Source organism: Ambystoma mexicanum, chromosome 3p, assembly GCF_040938575.1.
Source record: "Ambystoma mexicanum isolate Mex_15411 chromosome 3p, UKY_AmexF1_1, whole genome shotgun sequence".
In the NCBI taxonomy this organism is placed as follows: Eukaryota; Metazoa; Chordata; class Amphibia; order Caudata; family Ambystomatidae; genus Ambystoma; species Ambystoma mexicanum.
Genome location: NC_090925.1, coordinates 377,649,640 through 377,673,512, shown reverse-complemented (window position 1 = coordinate 377,673,512; position 23,873 = coordinate 377,649,640). Strand labels below are relative to the sequence as shown.

Sequence of the window (23,873 nt, the reverse complement as noted above, 5' to 3'; positions counted from 1 at the left end):
TGGATCTCTCCCTCTCGTCGTGCGGAGGTGATGGCCACGAGGAAAGCTCGTGACAGGACATGACAGGAACTTCAAAGGCGCCGAATGCATAGGCTCGAATGGGGCTCCCCCATGAGCCTGGTCAGCACCACATTGAGCTCCCACGCCGGGGCAGGAGCCTTCACCGGCGGGAATGATCGGAATAGTCCCTTCATGAATTCTTTCACCAGGCAATGAGACCACAAGGACGCCCGTCCCATAGTCCTGGTATATCGGGAGATTGCAGCCAGATGTATTTTGATGGAGGCGTGAGCCAGTCCAGCTTTGGCCAGCGACAGTAGGTACGGCAGTACTTGAGGGGCCGTAATCCGCAGAGGGTTCATCTTCTGTGCGCGGCACCAGACAGAGAACCTCTTTCATTTATGTCCGTAGCACTTCAGAGTTGAGGACGCCCTGGCCTTTAGAGAACCTCTCTGCAGTCGGCCGGGATGTCGTACCCTCCAAACTCTAGTGCTGCAGGAGCCAGGCCTGCAAGTTCAGCGACTCCGGGTTGTGGTGAAGAATGGCGCCTCCTTCTCTGGAGAGAAGGTCTGCGTCCGTCGGTAGCTTGACTGGTGGGGACGTTGACAAGTCCAGAAGGTCCGGGAACCAGATCTGTCTCGGCCACGCCGGTGCGACAAGGATCATCCTGCACCGGGACCACTTGAGCTGGTTGATGAGCCGGAGCAGCAACGGCAGCGGAGGGAACGCATAAAGAAATAGGCCGTCCCAGGGGAACGAGAAAGCATCGCCCATGCTCCTCGGCTGGGGGAACCTGCTGGCGTACCTCCGGCACTTGGAATTCGTCACCGTCGCAAAGAGATCGATTTGGGGTTCGCCCCATCGTTGGAAGAGTCGATCCACTTGATCCTGGCGTAGTTCCCACTCGTGGCACGTGCGCAGCTCCCTGCTGAGTGAGTCGGCGATCGTGTTTTTTATTCCTGTCAGATGAGGAGGCACCAGAAACATCCCCTGGGCGATGGCCCAATGCCACAGGTCCTGGGCTTCCCTGGATAGGGCAGGGGACCTGGTTCCGCCCTGCTTCCGGATGTAGAACATCGTGGTGGTGTTGTCGGTGAAGATCCTCACCACCTTGCCCTTGATGGACGGAAGAAAGGACCCGAGGGCCCAGAACACTGCACGGAGCTCCAAGATGTTGATGTGGAGAGACTTCTCCTCCGGGAGCCAAAGGCCTCTCACGTGAAGATCTCCGGAGAGTGCTCCCCAACCTTCCAGGGAGGCGTCCGTCGTCACCGTCACCTGGTGAGCTGGGGTCTGAAAGTCTGTGCCCGCCGACAGATGGGAGCGGGTATCCCACCACCGGATCGCCTGACGGAACGTCTCGTTGAGAGGGATCCTGTCCTCGAAGCTGCCCCTCGACTGGACCCAGCAGGCGTCGAGGAACTCTTGTAAGGGGCGCATCCGAAGCCTGCAAAGGCGCACCAGATAAATGCAGGAGGATATGATCCCGAGGAGGGATTTGATAGATCTTACCCTGGCCATGTCCGTGGCCAGCAGACGCTGCACCTTGCCCAGAATGGTCCTGGTCCTTTCCTCCGACGGCGAGGCCAGCCGCGCCACTGTGTCGAGCTTGGCTCCCAGAAACAGGGCGACTTGCGACGGACCCAGGTGGGATTTTGGAAAGTTGATGGAGAATCCCAGGTCCGTGAGCAGCTGGACGGTCTTCGCAGTGTGCTCCACGGCGAGCTCCCTTGTCCTTGCCCGGATGAGCCAATCGTCCAGGTAGGGGTAGACGTGGATCCCCTGTAGGCGCAGCCGCGCCGCCACCGGTGCGAGGCACTTGGTGAACACCCTGGGTGCCGACTTCAATCCGAACGGGAGGGCTTTGAACTGGTAGTGCCGCCCTTGGACCACGAACCTGAGGAACTTTCGGCGTCTTTTTAGAATGGGGATGTGGAAGTACGCATCCTCCAAGTCCAACGACGACAGGAAATCGCCCTCCTCCAGCTGTCCCAGCACGTGCTGGAGGGTGACCATACGGAACTTATGTGCCTTGATGTACTTGTTCAGTCGTCGTAGGTCCAGGATGGGGCGCCATCCTCCTGTCTTCTTTTTTACAAGGAAGTACCTTGAGTAAACTCCGGAGCCCCGAAGCCTCTTTGGGACGAGCTTGATGGCACCCTCCTTGAGCATCGCCCTTACTTCCAACAGTGGTTGAGGGATGTGATTTTCCTTCCTGGCCACGGGTGGAACGCGAGGGCACTTCTTCTGATACTCGAGGGCGTGCCCTTGGGCCAGGGCGTCCAGCACCCAACGGTCAGTGGAGATGGACTCCCACACGCTGACGAACCTCGCCAGCCGGCCTCCCACCGGGGTGCTTCGGCGGGGGCCCGACCCCACGGTCGGTTCAATCTTGTTTGGAGGCCTCCTTGACCTCCCTGTCTATGACGAGGGGCACCACCTGACTTGCTGCGTCCCCTGTAGGCTTCCTGAGACGAAGTTCTTGCCGCTTGGCGGTACGTGGAGGAGCCACTGCCAGATCCCTTGGAGGCACCTTGTCTGCCTCCGGAGCTCCGAAAGGACGGCCGTCGTTGTATGAGCACTCCCAGTGCCCGGGCAGTCTGTGTCTGTCTTGATGGCCTGAAGGGACTCCTCAACCGCCTTCCCAAACAGGTTGTTCCCGTCGAAGGGCATGTCCAAAACCTTGGTTTGTACGTCCTGGCGGAAATCTGTGGCCTTGAGCCATCCTCGTCGTCTCAAGCAAACGCTGTTGCCCAACTGACGGAAACCGGTGTCACCGATGTCCGTTGCCACCGTGATGGCGTGGTCCGAAGCAATCTCACCCATCTGTAGGATTTCAAGGGCCTCAGCCCTTTTGGCGTCCGGAAGGAAGTCCAACAGAGGGGCGATTTTGAACCACAACTCCCTGTCGTAGCGGGCTACGATAGCCAGGGCGTTAGCCGCCTTGATAGTCGTTGCTGCGGATGAGATGATCCGCCGTCCCATCGTGTCCAACTTCCTGCCCACGCCGTCCGGCGGGGAAGTTGATGTCGAGGCCGATGCCCCCCCAGCTTTCTTCTTTGCTGCCGCCGAGACGACCGAATCCGAGGCAGGGGACGCCCGAGCAGGGGGCGACGGGGACACGTCCCGTCGTCACCTCCGTCGTCATCTGTACCTGTCGTAGCCGTGTCCGTGCCTGTATCATCCCCGTGGGTAGTAGACCGGGGGGAAGGCAGAGCAGGCCGCAGAGGTGGGAGAGGTGGCGTAGGAAGCGTCCTCCTCCTCTTATGCGGTGGACTTTCCGAAGGTCCTGGCTCCGGTTCCCCCGTCAGGTCTGGCTCAGGTACCTCCATGGGGGGGGGAGGGGCAACCTTGTCCTTATCTCCGAACATAAGGACTGAATCGCTGACAAAATGGCCGAAGTGTCCTGCGGCGCCGGAAACGACGGGCACGAGGGCTCTTGAGGAGCATCGTCGGCGACCCCGTCGCTCTCTTCGTCGCCCTCGTCGGGATCCCTCCCGATGGGCTGGGCCTCTTCCACGACTTCGATAAGCTCTTCTTCAGAGGTCGTGTCCGTATCCACAATGGCCACCAGCCCCTCCCCCACCTTTTCCAACGAGGACTTTGTGGGGGTCTTCTCAATGGGCCTGAAAGACGACTCCCTCCGCGGTGGCAGGGAGACTCTGGGTCCTGAGGGCGCCTCCACTGGTGAAGCCTCCACAGGCTGAGCCAGGGCGGAGACGACATCCTCAATCGAGGTCTTAGCAGGGTGAATTAAGGCCATCGTCACCTTCTGGACGCCTGGGGCCTTCACCTTGGGGGGAGGGTCCGAGCCTCGCTCCCCCTCTGCCGGAATCTTCGAGATCGACTGGGGCCTCTCCAGAAGCTTCACCGGGTTCTCGGACTTCCTCTTACCTGAGCCAGAGCGTTGGCTCGTGGTTGATGGCGCCGGGGAGGATACGCCCTGCCTGGCAGCCAAGGAGCCCGACCGTTCGGCGCTCCCGGTGCCCGCAGACTCACGGTGCTTAGCCTTTTGTTGGGCCCCCGTCGCCGGGGCGCCCTCACAGGACTTAGAAGACCGCTCTGACTTCTTTTTCTTCTTCTCGCCCGACAGGCTCTTCCCTTCCAGCCAGTTGGCGAGACGGAGGTGGCGATCCTTTATGGTCCGCTCCGACATGTTCCCACAAAACGCGCAGTCCTTCTCCGTGTGCGTCTTGTCCTCATGAAGACAGTAGAGGCATAACAAATGCTCGTCCTCCTTGAAAACATTCTGAAGCTGGCATCCAGGGCAGGTCCTGAACAGCTTCTCGGGCGTCAAGCTTCCTTTCTCCTGGGCCATGTCCGGGGTAGGCCTCGGAACTTCTGGAATCCTCCAAAAGCGTAACTCGACGAAATCTTCACCCTTGCGGGGCGTAGAAAACTCGGAAACGGATCCCCGTTGATCAGATGTAAAAACGGTGGTGCTTGAGGCTCTATTTAACCAAAAAATTAGAAAAATCTCCTGAAAAAAGCGCGACAACGCAGCAAATGCTCGTGAGCTACAGCACGAGGACTCCCAACACTTGAATATGCGGTAAAAATTTGAGGATGGCTGCCAGAGGCGGGGCTTAGGGAGAGGGCAGTCATTGGCTGGGGGCAGTATGACCCAGAGACCAGTGATTGGTTACTACTAAGAAAGACAGATCAGAAACGAAACTGATACTGATTTTTTTTTCTATAGCAAGGATTCCCGGCCTGACGACGGGGAATATTCATGAGCATGTGAATCCATGCCAGACCCCATGCTGGAGAATAACATATTTCCACCATGGCCCCCAACTCCTGTAAGGCCCTGCCTTCATCCTGGCATGGGCTACCTGGTGATCTATCAATTAGCTGTCCATGGTAAGGTTAAAGTCACTTCCTAAGAGAATTACATCTCCTTGTAAAGCATCTAATGTTTCCTACATCTTCAAATAAAAATTGCCTTGGTCCGTCTTTGGGGCATAAATAACCACGAGGATAAGTGGTGTACCCTCATGTATGACGGTTGTTGCTACATATCCACTACTTTCTTCCCCCTGAATAATATGGTTGTCCCTAGGGCTGGGCGATATATCGAGTTTTGGAGATATAGCACTATATTTTCAAAATGGATATAGTTTGACACAATATAGTTAACATCGATATATATATATATATATATACACACACACACACACACACACACTATCCTATATACTACAATTTTTTTATTTACATTTTGATATTTACAAAGCTGTGTGTATTCTCAAACAGGAAGAGGAACCCTCTACTTGCATTTTATTTAGATCAATGTCTTATAAATAAAGGTGTTTGCTACATATCACATGTAGTTGGCAGTTTACAACTGAGCATTTGACCCACAAACAATATCCGTATATATATTGTATATGGCCATTCAGCCCAAAAATATTGGGATATGACTTTTGGTCCATATCACCCAGCCCTAGTTGCCCCTCTTAACTTAAAGGAAAAAACAGCTCCATATTATAAATTCTAATTCTATTTCGTATATATGCCCTGTCTTGGTCTAGGAGGTACATTTCTTGCATAGAAAAATAATATCAGCTCCCATCATATTATTAAGTGTCAGTGTTTTTCTCTTCATTGGGTTGACCCCTTCAACATCCCAGGAGACAAACTTCAGGCTGTATACAAATTACCAAATCATAACGTTTCATATTTCCACAGTGACATTTCGGTTACAATTTATGTATTCCAATCTAGGTAAACTTGACTTGGAGGGAGACACACAAGGACACATCTTGTAAATTGTGCCAGCTGTGGATCTATAACCTGCCACTGCAAACATAGCTATTTTCAGACAATGCTAAATTTCCCACATTTTCTACTAGGGATGTAACGGTATAACGGTATACCGTTAAAGATACCGTGAACCACTTAATTGAACAATAATAACTGTCACATTGTTTATACTGTTATACCGTTCATACCGTAAAGTGTGCTTTTCAATCTGATTTGGAAAGGCTGCAGTAAGCAAGTGCTGCGCAGTCTTGGTCTTGCACTGTTGGATGTGCCGTCTGCCAAGTAGTTTCAGTTGGAGCAGTTTTTAATGCCATTCCATAAACCACACGTGCCTGACACAAAATCAATATGTTAGCAATAGGAAGAATAGATACAGTGCCAAGAAGGAAAAGGGTTTACTTTGGGTTGGCGGCTTTGGGGTTTATATATTTATAATGGATAATGTTCTCTAAACATATGGCAATGGGGGATTTCCCTGGTTCTATCATTGAATTTACATATAATAAGTCACACTGCGAAATTCACTCATCTCTGTGGGTATTCCCTGCTGCCATACCAAAGGGTAACATGTCCGTGAGTACTGAACACCTTTTGGCCCGCAAGTAAACTAAAGGCTGTAACGTAAAGAGTGCGTCTGTGTCTGTGTCTGTGTGTGTATATGCGCACAAGCGTATATTACCATCAGCCTCCATTGATTGGTGGCATGCAGGTTATCAAGATGGCAACATGTTCATCTTCACCAGTAGCCAGTGGGGGAGCATAAAGCCTAAATGACCACTTAAGAAAAGCTATTCAGTTTGCTTTGCCAGTTGCAGCAGGGCTCCCCCCCCCTCCTCCTATCCACACGTGTGTTTGTGTTTGGTGGAAGCAAGGCATTTCAGTGGAAAGTATGTTGAAAAGCCCAATTCTGGCCCTGGGTGCCTGGTTTTGTTTGTGATGATAAATCTGTCAATTTATGACCTTTTAGAAAATATTTGTTAAGATTAGTTAACTCCACCTGCTATACCGCGATAACCATGATATACCGTCATTTGGCAAGAAGATTATCGTACCGTCATAAAACTAATACCATGACACCCCCATTTTCTACATTTAATTTCATTTTGACCTTCACACACTCATAAAACCATTCTAGTATTCCAGGTAGAGGTTTGCTCAATGCCTCCCTTTGCTCCGTGTACCATGATGAATGACGGATTGAAAAAAAGGAAGCTGGTAGAAGGACAGTTGTCAATCCAACAGCATAACTGAAATAACGTTACCGAGAGGTGGTCTTTACTGCTCCACATAATCACTTACGAGAGATGTGAGAGAGAAAGGGGAAAGGAAAAAGATAAATAATTAACTAGATAACACTGCCCCAATGTTATCTTGGATAACACAGCAGACTCCAACTTGCAAGCCCCATTTACCAAGCGTTTCACCATATTCTGCCCCGTCCCCAGGAGGCCTGGTATGTGCACAGTCACTGAGAACCCCAAGCAAGACCAAACTTGAATTTATTTAGAGCTTAGCCCGGTCCCGTCAGGTAGTCATCACTCTTAAAATCAACTCCCCCTTTTCAGCATGAAACACAATCTGATCAATCCTTATTTTAGCAACCCATCCAGTATAAAATACAAGACTATTCTTTGAAAAGGTACAAGTCAAATATATTTCAATTACTTTGACAGAAGAGTTTAAATACTCCCCTTCCTCACCTCTTCCCTAACAAAATACCCCCCCCCCCACCATCTCTTCCTCCTCAACCAGTGTTCCCTTCCAATAGGTTATACAACCTACATAATGAAGTAGTCTTGTCTGAAGATCACAAAACAGGATCTGCTTTATTGCAGAATAGTAGGAGGATGGTTGAGAAGCACAGGCACAGGAACACATCACCTATCACAACAATGCCTGCACTTCTTTTCTCAGACTAGCTAACACCAACTTACTACATTTCAGGGATTACGTTAATTTGCCTCTTCCATGGTTATCAACATGCCATCCTTCTCTATGTTTAATCTTAGCTTAATTACCCCTTTACTTGCTACCAACATACTAATAAGGTATTAACAGCCACACATTATATTTTAGGTATAATCAAAGCAACTGCACAAACACATTCAAGTCCTTTTTCCAATACCGTCTACAGTTGCGTCAAGCAGATTATTAAATTGATCAACCGCATCATTATTCAAAGTTAAGTTTACCAGGGCTGGGGTATAAAATCCATGTAGGTGCAACCCTGAAGTATATGGTTTATTGTACTAGCCAAGCCTCAACAGTTTGTGTGATGTTCTGATGAGCATATTGCAGACACTGCATGTGACAGTGCTGTAAATGCTTTATTCTATGTTTCAGCAAAAACTAATAAAACAAATTTAAAAGTGAAAGAAATTATATACTTACCTTCAGTCTGACGTGTTTTTATCCATAAGAGCAGTGAACGCTAATGCAGTTACAATGAGATTCCATCCAAAGTGTTATGTAGAAACCGGACAGTGCATGTGGCTGTGCCCCTCTTCCACCTACTTTCGCTAACATCAGTGTGTTGTTCCATACAGAGAATGCAGAGGACTAGTTTCTAATGAAGCTTTATTTAAAACAAAAACAAAAAAGGGGGAAAAAAAGGAACCGCTTTTACAAACCAGAGCCATGCTGTCTCAATTAATGATAATTGTACATTCCCTTTAACAAGGTGGAGAAAAGGACCACTCCACTCAACAAAGATAGAATTAAACCTGGGATTATACACAAATACAAAATAATGAACTAATAACACAATTTAACCATAACAAATTAATAAAATAAAATAATCAAAAAACCAAAATGAACCACCTCATGTGACAATGAAACTTTATGCTTTGACTTTGTCATAATCTCCATGTATCACCAATTTCAAAATAGCAGATAGAATAAGTAGTATTGTATTTACATCTCCCTGGCTCTTTGTTACACCTCATTAAACCACTTCCTTTGCTCAACTACTCCCTAGGGTTCTCTACTGGGAACGGTATAATCCTTACTAGAAGTGCTCTTGCAGCTTTACTAGGGGGTGGTTTTCGAGCCAAGGCTTCCAAGAGCTCGCTCAATTTCCAAAATATTACCAGGATGAAAATCCAGAAGTCGTGGCAAGACTTTCTTTAAGAATTCAATTCGTCTTCCCTTTTCCAAATCCTCTGTGAAGACAGTTATTCCAATGTTGGACCTTCTAATGTAATCCTCCACGGTGTCTCTCAACCTCCTAGCCGAGTGGGGTGGCATGGGGTGGGAGGGTTGTGTGTGGGCGAGGGGGTTTCCCACCATCTCCACTAATTCAGCAATTTATCTTTTGGTCTAGATGTTCAGGAGGTGGCGGAAACCATGCTCCTAAGCTGCTGCTGCTCTCGGATGCCCATTCCAAAAATCACACAAGCTCTTTTATTGGACCAATTAAGTTGACTCATGATAAAAACAGTACAGGAATGGAACATGCACCACCCAAAATGGACACAGGTATATAAGAATATGCTAAACCCTTGCCATCGACAGCAAGAGAAATTGGAATCTTCAAATATCAGTGCCCCTAATGTTCTCTTAATATCCATCACAAAAATATGCGACGATGTTCCAAACAAAATAAAACAGGCTTATTATGGGATTTATTTAACCTGTAGAAGACCTCTTTCTACGCCAGGCAGAGGGGATGTAGGGAGTAGAACCAACAGGAATAGGGCTGACGACGACAGAAAGAACCATCATAGTTTTGAAATCTCAGATTTAGGGTTAAGGTAGTGACTCCAGACCCATCTTAGTCATGGAGTCTAGGGCACAAGCATACAAGCAAATACCTGGCCTCAAGGGTTAACCCAGTGATCTCTTTAGGCTCCTCTCATTGTGGTACTACTTCCCCCTTACCCACACATCTGTTTTTTTTCATACCATGCAGGAACAAAAGATATGTAAAGGTCATTCTGTTAGCAACCTCTGTACACCTCCCTGGGTCTAAGGTTTTGGCTCAGAAATGGCAATTAAAGAACTGTGAAGCTAGTGTTTATACAGCATGCCAATAGTAATAGTTGCCTGAAAGATGGTCTTTCAGCTTTACAAAGCCAGCTGGGAAGATGGTGGTTAACTATCGCAGAGCAGCAATGCAGCAAATGCTCAGAGCATGCCACACTTTTATCCAAGCATTTCTGGCCGATGGTCTGGTGGCATAAACAGTATACTCATTCTTGAACAAAGCATAAATCAATAACACCTACATGGGCAAGGGAGGGATCTGGAAAAACACTCTAAACTGGGCTTTGTTTCTTTTCCCTATACGCCATTTTTCACCACATAGCATTCCTTCTACTCAATTTTGTCCCGCGTTTGCCTTCCTGTCCAAATCTATTCCTTCATTCAACTGGTCACCTTGTCATTTTGGTAACTCACCACTCCTTGATCTCTCGTTCAGGCGCCCATTAAGTGAGATTTCACCTGGGGATTGTTTTATTCTGTTTGAGGATACACCCCTATGCCACTTCATCTTTCCAACTTTTTCCGCCTTCTGCCTTTTCCTTGCCATTTAGAATTCACCAGCAAACTCTACAAATTATGTTATTGGGCATTTTAAGTGGCAAGTGTTTCTTAAAAACAGCTCTTGGAGAGTTGGCCTTGGGCCGGGAGTGCACATGCTGCTTCCGGGGGGTTTTGATGGATATAAGACTGAGTTAGTTTAAAGTGGGTGGTTTAGTCTGCAGTGTGACTGCATCAATGCAATGGTCCTGCAAGATGGGCATGGGATTAGGAAGAGCAGGCAGGAGGTATGTGGGTGACACTTGGTCCATAGAGCATATTAAGGGAAGTCGGCAAATTGTGAGGATGCATATAGGTGGCAGCCATGGGGTTTCCAGTTTTATCAATCCAAAACAATTTTGGGTTGGAACAGTGTCTGGCGCAATAGCATCATATAGGCAGAATGGAAATAGAAAATGTCCACAAGATATTTGGCAAAACCACATGGGACTGCCATGGATGCTTGACAATGGGTATGGTCTGTGCTGGGGGTTGGTTGAGTTTTTGGGGGGGGGATAAAAAAAAGTCTAAAGTCACTTTAAACATCAATAGCAGCTCAAATAAATCACAGAGGCCACTTTTTAGCCTCAATGTGCGCACTGCAGTCATTTGTGGTCTTTCGACGGAGGACGGAGAAATTAGTACTGTGGTTGCAGGGTTCGAAATTGAGGGTGAGCTAGGGGAGCTGGGAACTATTTAGCTTCTGGCAGAGTAGAGGCTGGCTAGCTTTAAACAAACAGCTACCAGGAGCTACATTTGACTCCTAGGGCCAACTGGTGCCTTCCAAACATGTACACGTGGCATTGGCTTTTGAGTATTTGAGAGTGTTCATAAAAAAAAGAAGAATACACAATGGTTCATACAAAATAGACACAAAGTTAAAGGGGCAACTCTGGTAGCTCCTGGCTCCTCTGCAGTAGCTCATGGCTACTGGGTTGATGCCCGACACCCAGGAGCTAGTTTTAGCTGAATCTCCATTTCGAACCCCGACTTGTGCTTGGCATGTTGCCATGATAATTTCCCAGATTAGCTATGAAAAATAAAATGTATTCTACTAAACCAATCTCATGTCTACCAACTCTATTGAGAAGATGCACTCTCAAAAGACCTAACCTGCGTTCTGATTGTGAACCCAAATTAGACACTCATTTAAGGTGTTTGACAAGTCAAACATACTTTCTCCGGATAAACCAAAAAGGTGGGAGTCTTTAGAAGCAGATTGAACAATTTCAAGTTGCACGCTACTAGCCAGCCATAAACAAGTTGCTTGCCACCTCAATTCTATACAGATACACAACACGCCATTTCTTACTCGCCAGTAGTCAAATATCACTAGCAAATGGCTATTGCCGAGTGAAAACGTCCACCCTGCTGAAGTGATCCTATTCTTTGTACTCGTCAACAAAGACTTGCACGGTTTGATTTGTATTATTTGTATTGGCAAGCTTTTGGGTCTAATCTACGAAAGAAAGAGTATTCCTAAATGCCAATCTCAATTTTTCAGTCAACTACTACGAGTTCTCATATTTAAGTCTGGGTTTGGGTTCCGGCTAAGCTGCTTGTCTGGGGTCTTGGCGGGTTGTTTTATCTCACTGAGCCTTATCTGCTAGGGTAGATGTCCATTTTGTTATTCAGTTCACACTTTCATTACTCCTCAAAAATCCATGCTTTCTATTAATCCACAGCTAAGAAGTAGATCCTGTGAAATTGGCGCAGAGATCCCTCACCCACCTCATGCCTTCCAATTCGGGCTCACTTTCCAGAAGACAACTGGCACAGAGCTAGCTGGCCCCTCAAGTGATGGACTGCCATGATAACGGGTACATTTTCTGGTATTTATTTCCAATTTCCATTCATCAAGAGGCCCCCTCCAGTCAGTGATTTTCCTTGACAGCAGGGATTGAGATTACATATATATATATATATATAAGATATTGTTGTGGAACCTTGCAGATGTTTCCAAGGAGATTATGCAACAGGTTTATTAGGATTTGTGACTCGAATGGCAACAACAAAAGCACATTCAAATAGATACTTGTGAGCAGAACATGTTATTGAAAGCTGTTACAGGGGAATCCTAACATGTTTGGTTACTGTGGTTACCAAAAGTGATTGTCTCCTAATAAGGCTTTGGTAACCATAACAGGTTTATTACAGTTGCTGATGAATATACATGTCTCTAATAACATGGATCCAACTGCTATCATATAAGGCATTAATGCAAAGATTGATCATGAAAAGTGAACACAAGATACGTGATAATTCAAAGTATATAACACTCTTTATTTTTGTTTTTCATATCAATTGTTATTTATACTGTTTTTAGAATTAAATGATGAATTCTCTTATGTTAAGCTTTGTTTTTTTGTATACTGAATCGTTTTGTAAAGGTTATGTATAACCCATACAAATAAATAAATAATAAAGTATATAACACAGCTCCCTTCGTATATCCATAGTAAAGAGTTGGTGTTGTCATTGCACAGCAATCGTGCTTTTATTCCATGATCTACCATAATTTAATATTACTGCATCATTTAACACTTTGTCCACCTTACAAAGGAACCACTGAACTTACTTCAACCTTGGAGTACCCCCACTGGACGGTGGACCCATACTTTGTCCCCTTTTTCTACTCTTGCCAACCTTCTATTGAATTGTTTATCATAAACACATTTTGCTGCTTAATTTTTATTTCTGATCCTTTCTTTTAGAACCTCTTCATTCCACTCAATGTCATTCTCCTCAACCATGAGGGGCAAACATATGAGGCTGCTTTCCTTTGCCCCAAAATCTCAAGCGGTATTAGACCAGTGGTAGCGTGAGGTGTGAGTCTATATGTTAATACAAGTTTCTCAATATCATTTTCCCCAGTCTCTGCCAGATTGAATGGACATAGAAAGATTTTGCATCAACGTTCAGTTAAACCTCTCCACTGTACCATTGGTAGCTGGATGAAAGATTTTAAAAATGTTACTCACTGTAGTGACTACCTTACTCCTAGTCCATAGTCCCCTTTCCTCCATACTTGTGGACATTCCGTCGTTCAGGACGGGACCGTAGCACTTTTTTCCTAAAAGCATAAAAAATTGAAAATGTTTGCCCTTCTCTTTTTACGTGGGGTACCGCACACGGCCGTAACCCCACACTCCTGAGCTCCACCCCTCGCATCGCCCTTCAGTCCTTTTATATTGCCAAGTCTGCAACCATTTTAGCAATAATAGAGGATACTTATTAGAGGGGATGGCCGGCGGGCGTATGGAGGAAAGGGAACTATGGACTAGGAGAAAGGTAGTCACTACGGTGAGTAACTTTGTTATACTCCTACGTCCCGTCCCCTTTCCTCCACACTTGTGGGAGATTCCCAAGCACTCCTCACAGGCAGTACGGGTGGATGGAAACTCTTACTGAAAAAGGTTTTTAAGAACATCCTGTCCAAATTGAGCATCGGCCCTGGAGCTCAGGTCCAAGCAGTAATGCTTACAAAAAGCTGATGGGGAGGCCCACGTGACCGCTTTGGCAATGGTTTCCCAGGGAACTTATTTTTGGAAGGCAACAACAGCCGCTTTGCCACGTACAAGATGGGCATGAATGCCCTTTGGAGGTTGCAGGCCCTGAATGGAATACACCTCTGAGATAAAGGAGGCAATCCATCGGGAGATGATAGCTTTTGAAGCGGGTTTCCCTTTCGGGTCTCCGAACGTTACAAAGAGTTGGGAGGAGCCCAAGAGTTCAGTTGTTCTGTCCAGATAGACAGAGCTCGTCCGACGTCTAAATTGTGTAATACTCTCTCAGCATCTGAGGCCGGGTTCGGAAAAAAGACAGGTAATGATATAGATGGAATTAAATGAAAATCCGTCACTACTTTAAGAAGGAAAGAAGGATGAGTGCAGAGCACAACCTTGTCCTTGTGGAAGGTGAGGAACGGATGTTCCACAGACAAAGCTTGAAGCTCGCTTACTTGCCTTGCTGAAGTTACTGCAATCAGAAATGCAACCTTCCATGAAAGGTGATTTAGATCTGCCGTAGCCATGGGTTCAAATGGTTTATGGCATAAGGCGTTAAGGACCACATTCAAATCCCATTTTGGATGAGGATTGCGTACAGGTAGAAAAAGATACAATAGACCTTCAAAAAAGCCTCTTAATGACTGGGTTTGATAAAGAAATGGAACAGTTGTCACTGGACAGGTAGGCAGCAATAGCCGACAAGTAGGACCTACAAGACAAAACATGAATGCGTGAAGTTGCCAGATGAGATATGAACGAGAGAACAGTGTCAATTGTAGCCTGTTTGGGGTCCAGCTGCTTAGCTAAACACCAGTGGCAAAACCGGAGCCACTTTCTCCTATACCGAGACATCGTAGAGGGGTTCCTGGCCACTTGTATAATGCGCATATTGTCCTTGGACAAGTTAAACTGCACCAAGGTTTTGAATTCAGGCACCAGGCCGCCAAGATGAATGATTGCGGGGAGGGGTGCCACATCTGCTGATCGCACTGGTGAAGCAGGTTGGGAAACAACGGCAGTCTGATCAGAGAACACATCGACAGATGCTGAAGTTCGGAGAACCAGAATCTGGCTGGCCACCAAGGAGCTATGAACAGGAGATGCAATTCGTAGTAAACCTGAGCTTACAAAGTGACGAATGAATCAGAATAAGAGGCGGGAAGGCATAAGCCTTCATGTTGTGCCACAGAATTTCGACAACGTCCCCTAGAGAGGAGGCCCCAAGACCGTTCTTGGATGCATAAAGAGGAAGTTTCCTGTTTGTAGAAGTCGCAAAGAGGTCCACTTCTGGAGTGCCCCATTGGTGCAAAATGGGGGAGAGGACCTCCGTGTTCATTTCCCACTTGTAGCTGGTCGCCGTTTGTCAGCTGAGTGAGCCTGCAGTCACACTGAATTGCCCCGGAATGTTTACCGCCAATAGCCAAATGCGTGCTGGATGGCCCATTCCCAAATCTGAATGGCAAGGTCCACAAAAGGTAGTGATTTGGTACCACCCTGCTTGTTGATATAAAACATCGACACAGAGTTGTCCGTAGGGATGCGGACCACCCGGTTCGTGATGGACGGTTGGAAAGCTTTCAGCACCAGAAATACTGCCAGGAGTTCCAAATAATTTATATGAAACTGCCTGTCCTGCAGCGTTCATAGATCGAAGACCTGGAGATGATCCAGCGTCGAGAACAAAACACAAATCCCAGATGCTCCGGCATAGGCGGAGAACTAAGCGACCGCAGAACCGCAGCAGGAGAGAAGGACAACGGGAAGAAAAATCTTCCCTGGTGATGCAAGTGCGCCCAGCCCTGACCGCGCGGAAAAAAAGGACTGAAGGGCAATGCGCAGGGCGGAGCTCAGGATGGTGGGGATAGTTTGATGTTTTTGGAAAAAAGTGCTCCGGTCCCGTCCCAAAGGACAGAATGTCTCACGTATGGAGGAAAGGAGATGGGACATAGGAGTAGTGGTGTTCATCTCCCATATTTTCCAGGAATATTTTCATCAGTCTTGAAGTGAATTGTACTCCATTATCTGTGTGGATATTTTTAGGTATGCCCACTCTCCATGAATTTTATCACAGCCTTGGAATCAGCCTCTTATAGAGCCCGCACCTCAACCCACTTGGAGTATATGTCCGTCATTACTATGACATTTTTTTCTCCCTTCACTAGATGGTAACGTTCCAGAATGTGGAGATTTATTCCCAAGGAAATTTGGGAGTTCCATGTGTTTAAGTGGCTGAATCATGTGTTCCAAGTACCTTGTGAGAAGAAGCATAAGCGCTGCAATGTTTTACCATGTCTTCTACATTGGAGTCTAGACCAGGCCACCAATAGTCTGCATGTAGAATTCCTTTAGTTCTGGAAATCGCCATGCGACTATTGTGGGCCAACAGTAAATGTTTCTTCCTCATTGAAGTGGGAGAAATGATTCGGCCTGCTCTTAATACTTGCATAGCCACAACACTGAGTTCATTCCTCACTTTTTCAAAACTGACCCAAACCACTGCCAGGTGTCCACCCAGACCTATCGTTAAGAATAAAGTATTTCACTTGTTACAGTTCAAGATCCTCTTCCATACTTTGGTCCGAAAGGTGTTCCGGAATTGATTCTTTGCAAACCCAAAACACTTCTTGAATGGGTTCATGAGATTCTCCTGTATTGGATCTTTCATGGATTCACATGCTTAGAATATTCCCCGTCGTCAGACTGGGACCCCCTCGGTACACATATATAGCCTTTTCCTATGGGAAAACTTCCGACACTTTTGTGTCCTATCCTCGTCCTTTTAGGACCCGCCTACACATGCTCCGCAGGCCGTCCCAGTATAAGAGGCCCGCCCCCGCGGTTCCCCTTCAGATTTCAACCATCTCCAAAGTAGTGGGATCTCCTCGTGTTGTCTTACTATTTTGTACTAGGTTGCCTTATTGGATTTCGAGTACGATATGTCCTCTGTATCAGGAAAAGCTCTGTTCCGTCCATGCGCGACGTGCGGCTTGAAAAAGGTTTACGAGGGGGACGGACATATGGATTGTATATATTGCCTCCACCCTCACCATTCGGCGGATGCCTGCGACATATGCAAGGGTTTTTCTCAAAAAACCCTCAAAGACCGGAACCGACGCCTGGTGGCATGGCTGAATGAGGGTGCGGGGGCATACCCCCCCTCGGAGGTAGGCTCCACACAGTCGGCGAAAACATCACGCCGCGCGGCCTCGTCGGAACCACCTGCGAAGAAATCTAGACCGTCGGAAAAAGAGTCGTCTGGAACTCACTCCACTACAGACTCCTCGTCAAAGAAATCATCCTCATCAAAAAAGCATGAGAAGGAAAGGAAATCCTCCTCTGGCGATCATCACAGATCGACCACGAGTCGAGAGTCGAGTAAAAGCGGGCACAGTGTGGAGAAGGCGGGGACCGCCAAAACCACCTGCGAAGCCTGCGTCGTCGACGGCGATCCAGTCACCAGCCGCCTTCCCGCCACTAGCGCAAGGGGCATCCTCCGTCCCGTCGACAATGGCGTCGACGAGAGCCTCGTCGACGGGGGTCCTACAGGAGGCCTGGAGGCCTGAAGTCTTCGACCCTACTCCCCCAGAGGCTTTGCTACAAGAGCAAGCTATGTTGCTGTCCTCGGAGGACGAGAGCGAGAGAGTGGCTGGCCCAGCAGACCTAGGGCTACGAGCGGCTGCCAAGTCGTCGACGAGGGCATCCGTTACACCGGTACCTGCCCCTCTACTCAATCCTTCAATCGGTTTTGTCGCTGGATATTCTGTCCTCGCTTCAGTCCTTGCTACGGTCGTTGGACCAGCGACTTCCCCAGGCCAGCCTGCCACAGTCACCCGTCGACGAGCCGGGCCCGTCCCGTCAACCGCCGCACCCACGCACGCCAATCTCAACACTGGCGTAGGAGGAAGGTGAGCTGCCAGATTCGGAGTCGGACAGGGGAGCCATGTCATAGGTCTCTTTATCCCCCTCCAGGGATCCTACCTGGGAGTCAGAGGAGGAGTTAGAAAACCCCAGAAGCCCAGCTCACCCGTCCCCTCCGGACGACATTGCGTCATTCCATTCCATGATGGAGAAGGCATGCAAAGAATTTGGTCTGTCCCAGGAAGAACAGAAAAAGGACTGTTTTTTGTTCGACCACATGGGCAAGAGAAGGAGGTCGGTGTTCTTGATACCGATACTTGACCATGTATGGAAAGAGGGGTTGCAGACAATGAGACACCCATTCTCAGAACCAGCAGTGAAAGGACGCCTAGAAAAAAAGTTTAAGGCTCCAGAGTCTACACCCAAGTGTCTATCCTCTCAACCAACACCAGGCTCGGTGGTGTCGGCGGCGGCGGCAGCGAGAAAGGCAAAGGCACAGCACAAGTGCACGACTCCACCCGAGAATGAAGCGAGACGCCAAGATGCCTTTGGCAAGAAGGTGCTCTCCGTGGGAGCGACCAAAGTAAAGGCAGCAAACTCTCTGGCAATTGTAGCCAAATACGATAGGGAGATGTGGCACAGGCTGGCTCCGCTGCTTGACCATCTTCAGGAACAACAGAGGAAGGCAGCGATGCTACTGGTCCGAGAGGGCGAGGAAGCCTCAAATCGCGCAATAAACATTGCGGTGGACCTTGCTGAGTCGGGCTTCAAGCAGGTCAATAATGGGGTCGTATTACGTCGACAGTCATGGCTGAAGTGTACCTACTTCAGACCAGAAGTACAATACAAGGTCTTAGATATGCCCTTTGTGGGAGACCTTCTTTTCGGTGAGAAGGTGGACGAGGCCCTAAAAGGGATGAAAGAAGATTCGGACACGGCACGTTCTTTGGGTGCCCTCCAGAGTGGCAGAAGCTACAAGTCTTTTCGCCCCTTTAGAGGGGCTTCAGGTAATTCAAGATTCTCTTCGGGAGACAGATCCTTTGCCAGATCTGCATACCCCTCCCAGGGATACCGACGTGCCTCACATTCGGCTAACCGTCGACGAAACTTCCAGTCTTCCAGAAAACGACTATCATACCCATCGTCGACGAGAGACAAGCAAACTAAAGATCAGCAGTGACGTTCCACAACCCATTCTGGGGGGAAGAGTTTCAGCGTATGTCGACGAATGGGAAAGGATAACGACGGACCAATGGGTGTTAGACACTATAAGACACGGCCACTTTCTTCAATTCAAACACAGCCCTCCGCAAATTCCACCTGCGTTCACCGCTCAGTCCCATATGAAGGCACTGCAACAAGAGGTTACACTCATGTTAGCGAAGGGAGTGATAGAATTAGTTCCAACATCACAGAGAGGCCAAGGAGTCTACTCAAGATACTTCGTCGTAAAAAAGCCGAACGGCAAATGGCGTCCCATCCTGGACTTACGCGAGCTCAACAAGTCCTTAAAGAGCCTGAAATTCAAGATGCTCACTCTGCAGGAAGTGATCCGCGCGGTTCAAAAGGGAGATTTCCTGGCGTCCCTGGATTTACAGGACGCGTACTTCCATATTCCAATGTGTCGGAAACACAGGAAATTCCTACGTTTTGTAATAGGGCGAACCCACTACCAATTCACGGTTCTTCCTTTCGGGCTCAAAACCTCCCCCAGAACGTTCACAAAATGCCTGGCTCCAGTGGCGGCCTGGCTAAGGAAGCAAAGCCACCATGTATACCCATACAGGTGGCCCCAAGAGGGTTCGGTGGGGGAGGCGTTCTCCTTCCCATGGACGGACATGGTCCTCTATGCTTTTCCCCCGTTTCCCCTCATACGGAAAACAATACGGAGATTCTGTGTATGGTGTAGAAAACAGCGGGACCTACAACCATTGTTGGTGACGCCGGAACAAGTTCTACCTTACCTGCTCCTCTTAGCAAAAAAGGGATTGTCCCCCTCATCGATAAAGATACACCTGGCAGCCATCTCGAGGTTCACAAGGAAGAGGCAGTCGTCTCCTCTATTCAGTGACAGACTGGTGAAACACTTCATGCGGGGTTTATTTTGAGCCTTTCCCCCGGTGAAACGTTTTCCCCCGGCGTGGAGCCTCAACACAGTGTTGGCAGGTTTGATGAAACCGCCTTTTGAGCCTATGGCCACGTCCGACATGAAATTCATTTCGTGGAAGTTGGCATTCCTGATAGCTATCACATCAGCCAGACGTATCTCGGAACTACAAGCGCTGGTCGTGGACCCGCCCTACCTAAGATTCTTTAAGGACAAGGTAGTCCTGGCGACTAACCCTACGTTCGTCCCTAAGGTTCCGACGGTATATCACAAACACTCATCCGTGGTTCTGCCTACTTTCTTCGCCACTCCATCGTCGGCAGTAGAAAAAACTCTTCATACCCTGGACGTTAAGAGGGCTCTGAAATTCTACCTACATCGCACACAAGACATCAGGGCTACTCGGCAACTGTTCGTCGCATATGGTCCGTCGACGAGAGGTAAAGCCATCTCGAAACAGGGACTGGCCAGATGGGTCTCGTCGACGATTGTTTTTTGTCACTCTAAGGCCGGAAGGCCACTGCAAAGACATCCTAGAGCCCATTCTACAAGGTCGATGTCATCCTCAACAGCGTTATGGGCCGGAATTCCGCTGACGGACATATGCCAAGCTGCGGCATGGTCAGTGCCCCACACGTTTACCCGCCACTACTGCCTTGCCAGGCAGCATGTGGATGAGGTGCAGATGGGAAGAGCTGTCCTGTGCCATCTGTTTCAGTAAGGTAAGCTCCACGTTGTGGAGAGTGTGTTTTCTACCTTTGATGACAGTATACTTTCGGTGGGAAAGGTTATATGAGTAAACGTATTACTGCTGCGCATATGTGTTGAGTAGTAGGGTGAGGGTGCGTTACATTGCATTCTCACCACCGTCTCAAGTGTTACTGCTATACAATCTATTCTAAGCATGTGAATCCATGAAAGATCCAATGCTGGAGAAGGGAATATTCTCCAGCATTGGATCTTTCATGGATTCACATGCGCCCGCCAAGCCTCCCCGGGACTGCAATGTATGTGATGTATAAGTTTAAGCCTTCCTACTTTGGAGGGGCCGAAATCTGAAGGGGAACCGCGGGGGCGGGCCTCTTATACTGGGACGGCCTGCGGAGCATGCGTAGGCGGGTCCTAAAAGGACGAGGATAGGACACAAAAGTGTCGGAAGTTTTAGTATAGGAAAAGGCTATATATGTGTACTGAGGGGTCCCAGTCTGACGACGGGGAATATTCTAAGCATGTGAATCCATGAAAGATACCAATGCTGGAGAAATGGAGTTACAGGTAAGAAACTATTCCCTTCTTCATCACACAAACTAATAGCACACCTGGATAAGCAATCAGCTATAACGTTGTCTTTGCCTGCTACATGACTGATGGTTAAGTGATTACCCTGAATAGAGGTAACCCAATTCATGATGCGTATTGATACACCTTCCAGACCCTTAGACATAAATACTGCCAGTAGGGGTTTGTGATCAGTGATAATAAAGATTTTCCAAAAAACTTCAAGAAAAGTCTAGACACAGAGGCGAGCATTATGCTTCTCTTTCTTTTTTAAGATTAACTGTAGAAGCTCAGCAGCAAGATTTAGCATGTCAAGGATCATAAAAATAAACAACTTGCATAGGTGCAGAAATCCCAAGAAAAAGTTCTGAACAAAAATGGTCCAAATAATGGTGCAGTATGTTGGAGCCCCATGCTTTTCCCAAAAGATGACACCCGTGGGAATCCACACATGGCCAAATTGGAGGGGCGGCCCATCTCATGTAGCCCTCCCCAGGGGCAGATAAGGGGGGGGGCTGTCCTGCATTACTTCCTGGGCTCAGGCGTCCGTTCCTAGGAGCAGATATCTAGTCCCATGGAGGGCTGCATGACATAGCACCCACCCCATTGCGGCTGGGGGACTAGGGTGGTCAACGCCCCATCCCGTTGGAAAATTTCTCGACCCTTTGGGGTGTCCCACAGCCCCCCCTAAAAAGCGTTCCACCATTTTCACTTTTTTCCTTTGGTAACCCAACTCCCCTTGGTGCAGAGAGGCACATTGATGTGCCATTCTGGCGCCGGGGTGCCCAAACCTTACTGCCCCACCCACTGGGGGCCTGTCCCACCATTTTTGGGGGCCCTCTCCCTCCTCACCCCAAATGGGTGGCGGGGGCACCTCATGCAGACCTCCCTGGGCCTACTACAAACGGCTGCGTGAGGTACACCCCCCCTCCATTTGGGGTGGGGGGGAGAGGGTTCCCAAAAATGGTGGGACAGGCCCCCAGTGGGTGGGGCAGTAAGGTTTGGGCACCCCGGCACCAGACTGGCACACCAATATGCCCCTTTGCGCCAAGGCAGGTATAGTAAACAAAGGACACAATTCAAAATGGCAGGCTGCCCTTTAGCAGGGGCGGAGGAACCCCCTACACCGCTGTGGAATTTTCTAATGTGAAGGGGGTGCACCTCTCCACCCACACCCCAATTGAAGGAGCAGCCCATCTCATGTAGCCCTCCCCAGGGGCAGATAAGGGGGGGGCTGTCCTGCACTCCTCCCTGGGCTCAGGCGTCCGTCCCTAGGAGCAGATATCTGGTCCCAGGGAGGGCTGCATGACATGGCACCCACTCCATTGCGTTGGGGGAGGAGGGGGGTCAACGCCCCATCCCGTTGGAAAATTCCCAAAACCCTTGGGGTGTCCCACAGCCCCCCCTAAAAAGCGTTCCACCATTTTCACTTTCCTTTGGTAACCCAACTACCCTTGGTGCAGAGAGGCACATTGATGTGCCAATCTGGCCTCGGGGTGCCCAAACCTTACTGCCCCACCCACTTGGGGGCCTGTCCGCCGATCCGTGACCAGCAATGCTTCTAAAATGTTGTCTTTGGACAGGGGAGAATCTCCCCTGTCCAAAGACACCATTTGTTCTACAATCCATGGTGGTCTAGTGGGCCCCAGGGCCCCAAACCCCTCCCACTGAAATATATATATATTTTATTTTTATTTTCACCCCTGGGGGCAGATGATCTCTGCCCCCAGCGGTCTCCACAGCCGTGGCGCCATGCTTTGGGGGCTCCCAAAACAGATCCCTGGTGGTCTAGTGTGCATTGCTGCCCGCCGATCCGCGGTCACACAAGGTATCGTTGGAAAGGGGAGGATCTCCCCTTTCCAACGATACCTGCCTCGATCTCCGGCTTGAAATAAAGCCGGCGATCGAAGCAGAGTAATGTAAACACTCACCTTCTATTTTCACTGCGGCAGCCGAAAATGGCTGCCGCTGTGAATTTACTTTCAATTTCATGTCGGCGTGCATCACGCACGTCGACGTGAAATTGAAGGAAATCCAACCCCCGGCCCATGTGAGGGGCCCTCCCGCTCACATAGCCTAGGGGTTGGATTAGAGTTTGGCTCGATCCCTGCCTTGCAGGGATCGAGCAAAGCAGAGTGCCAAAACCGACGAGCCGGCTCGTCGGTGGCAACCTGGAGCGGTTTCCACTGACGAGCCGGCTCGGCGGTGGCACTTAAGGGGTTAAAAGCACTGCAATTTGAATCTATAATTCCAGTCAGTGCCTAGTGCCTAACAAGTAATGCTCCTTTCCTGCAATTTTCCTTCAAAATCCGTTTATACTCCACGTTTAGTCACCGTCATGGCCGGAGACCCAAACACAAAAATTTGGGCCTGGTCTCTTGCCAGGTCCTCAGTCTGTGACATTAGGATGATGCTGTTGAGGTTAGGAGCCTTACTCCCCCCCTTCTCTCCGAGATGGGAGACCATGGGCTGCATGAGCTTGGTGAAAGCCCAGGGCACTGACAAGAGCCCGAAGAGCAGGCTTGTGCATTCCCCGTCCTGAGCTCTCCGTTTGAACCTCAGGTACTTTACATGTTGTTGACAGACTGGCACTGCTAGGTAGGCATCCTTTAGATCCAGGCAAATCAGCCGGGCCTCAGGATATCCCTGAGCATGTGCATTTCCTCCATTTTGAAATGGCGGGAGAGAATGAAGTCGGTTAGGGCTCTAAGTTTTATTACAGGGCAGACCTTCTGTTTCCTGCGTGCTAGGAACATTGGGCTGAAGAATCTACCTTGTTCTCTGCATGGACGGATGGCGTCTTTGTTGTGTAAGCTGCAAACCTCATAGTCCAA

At 48.7% G+C, this 23,873-nt stretch overlaps 1 long non-coding RNA gene across 6 annotated transcripts in view; it reads right to left on the bottom strand.

Moving 5' to 3' along the window:
* The window catches only part of LOC138580471 (uncharacterized), a 940,189-nt gene that overhangs the window by 777,768 nt on the left and 138,548 nt on the right, over positions 1-23,873 (bottom strand). For 4 of the 6 annotated variants that reach the window (XR_011304271.1, XR_011304266.1, XR_011304268.1 and 1 more), the window contains exon 3: positions 8,158-8,341. The exons of the other annotated variants lie outside the window; for them this stretch is intronic. This is a non-coding gene — a long non-coding RNA (uncharacterized lncRNA). The remainder of the gene's footprint in view (positions 1-8,157; positions 8,342-23,873) is intronic. 6 annotated transcript variants of the gene reach the window in all.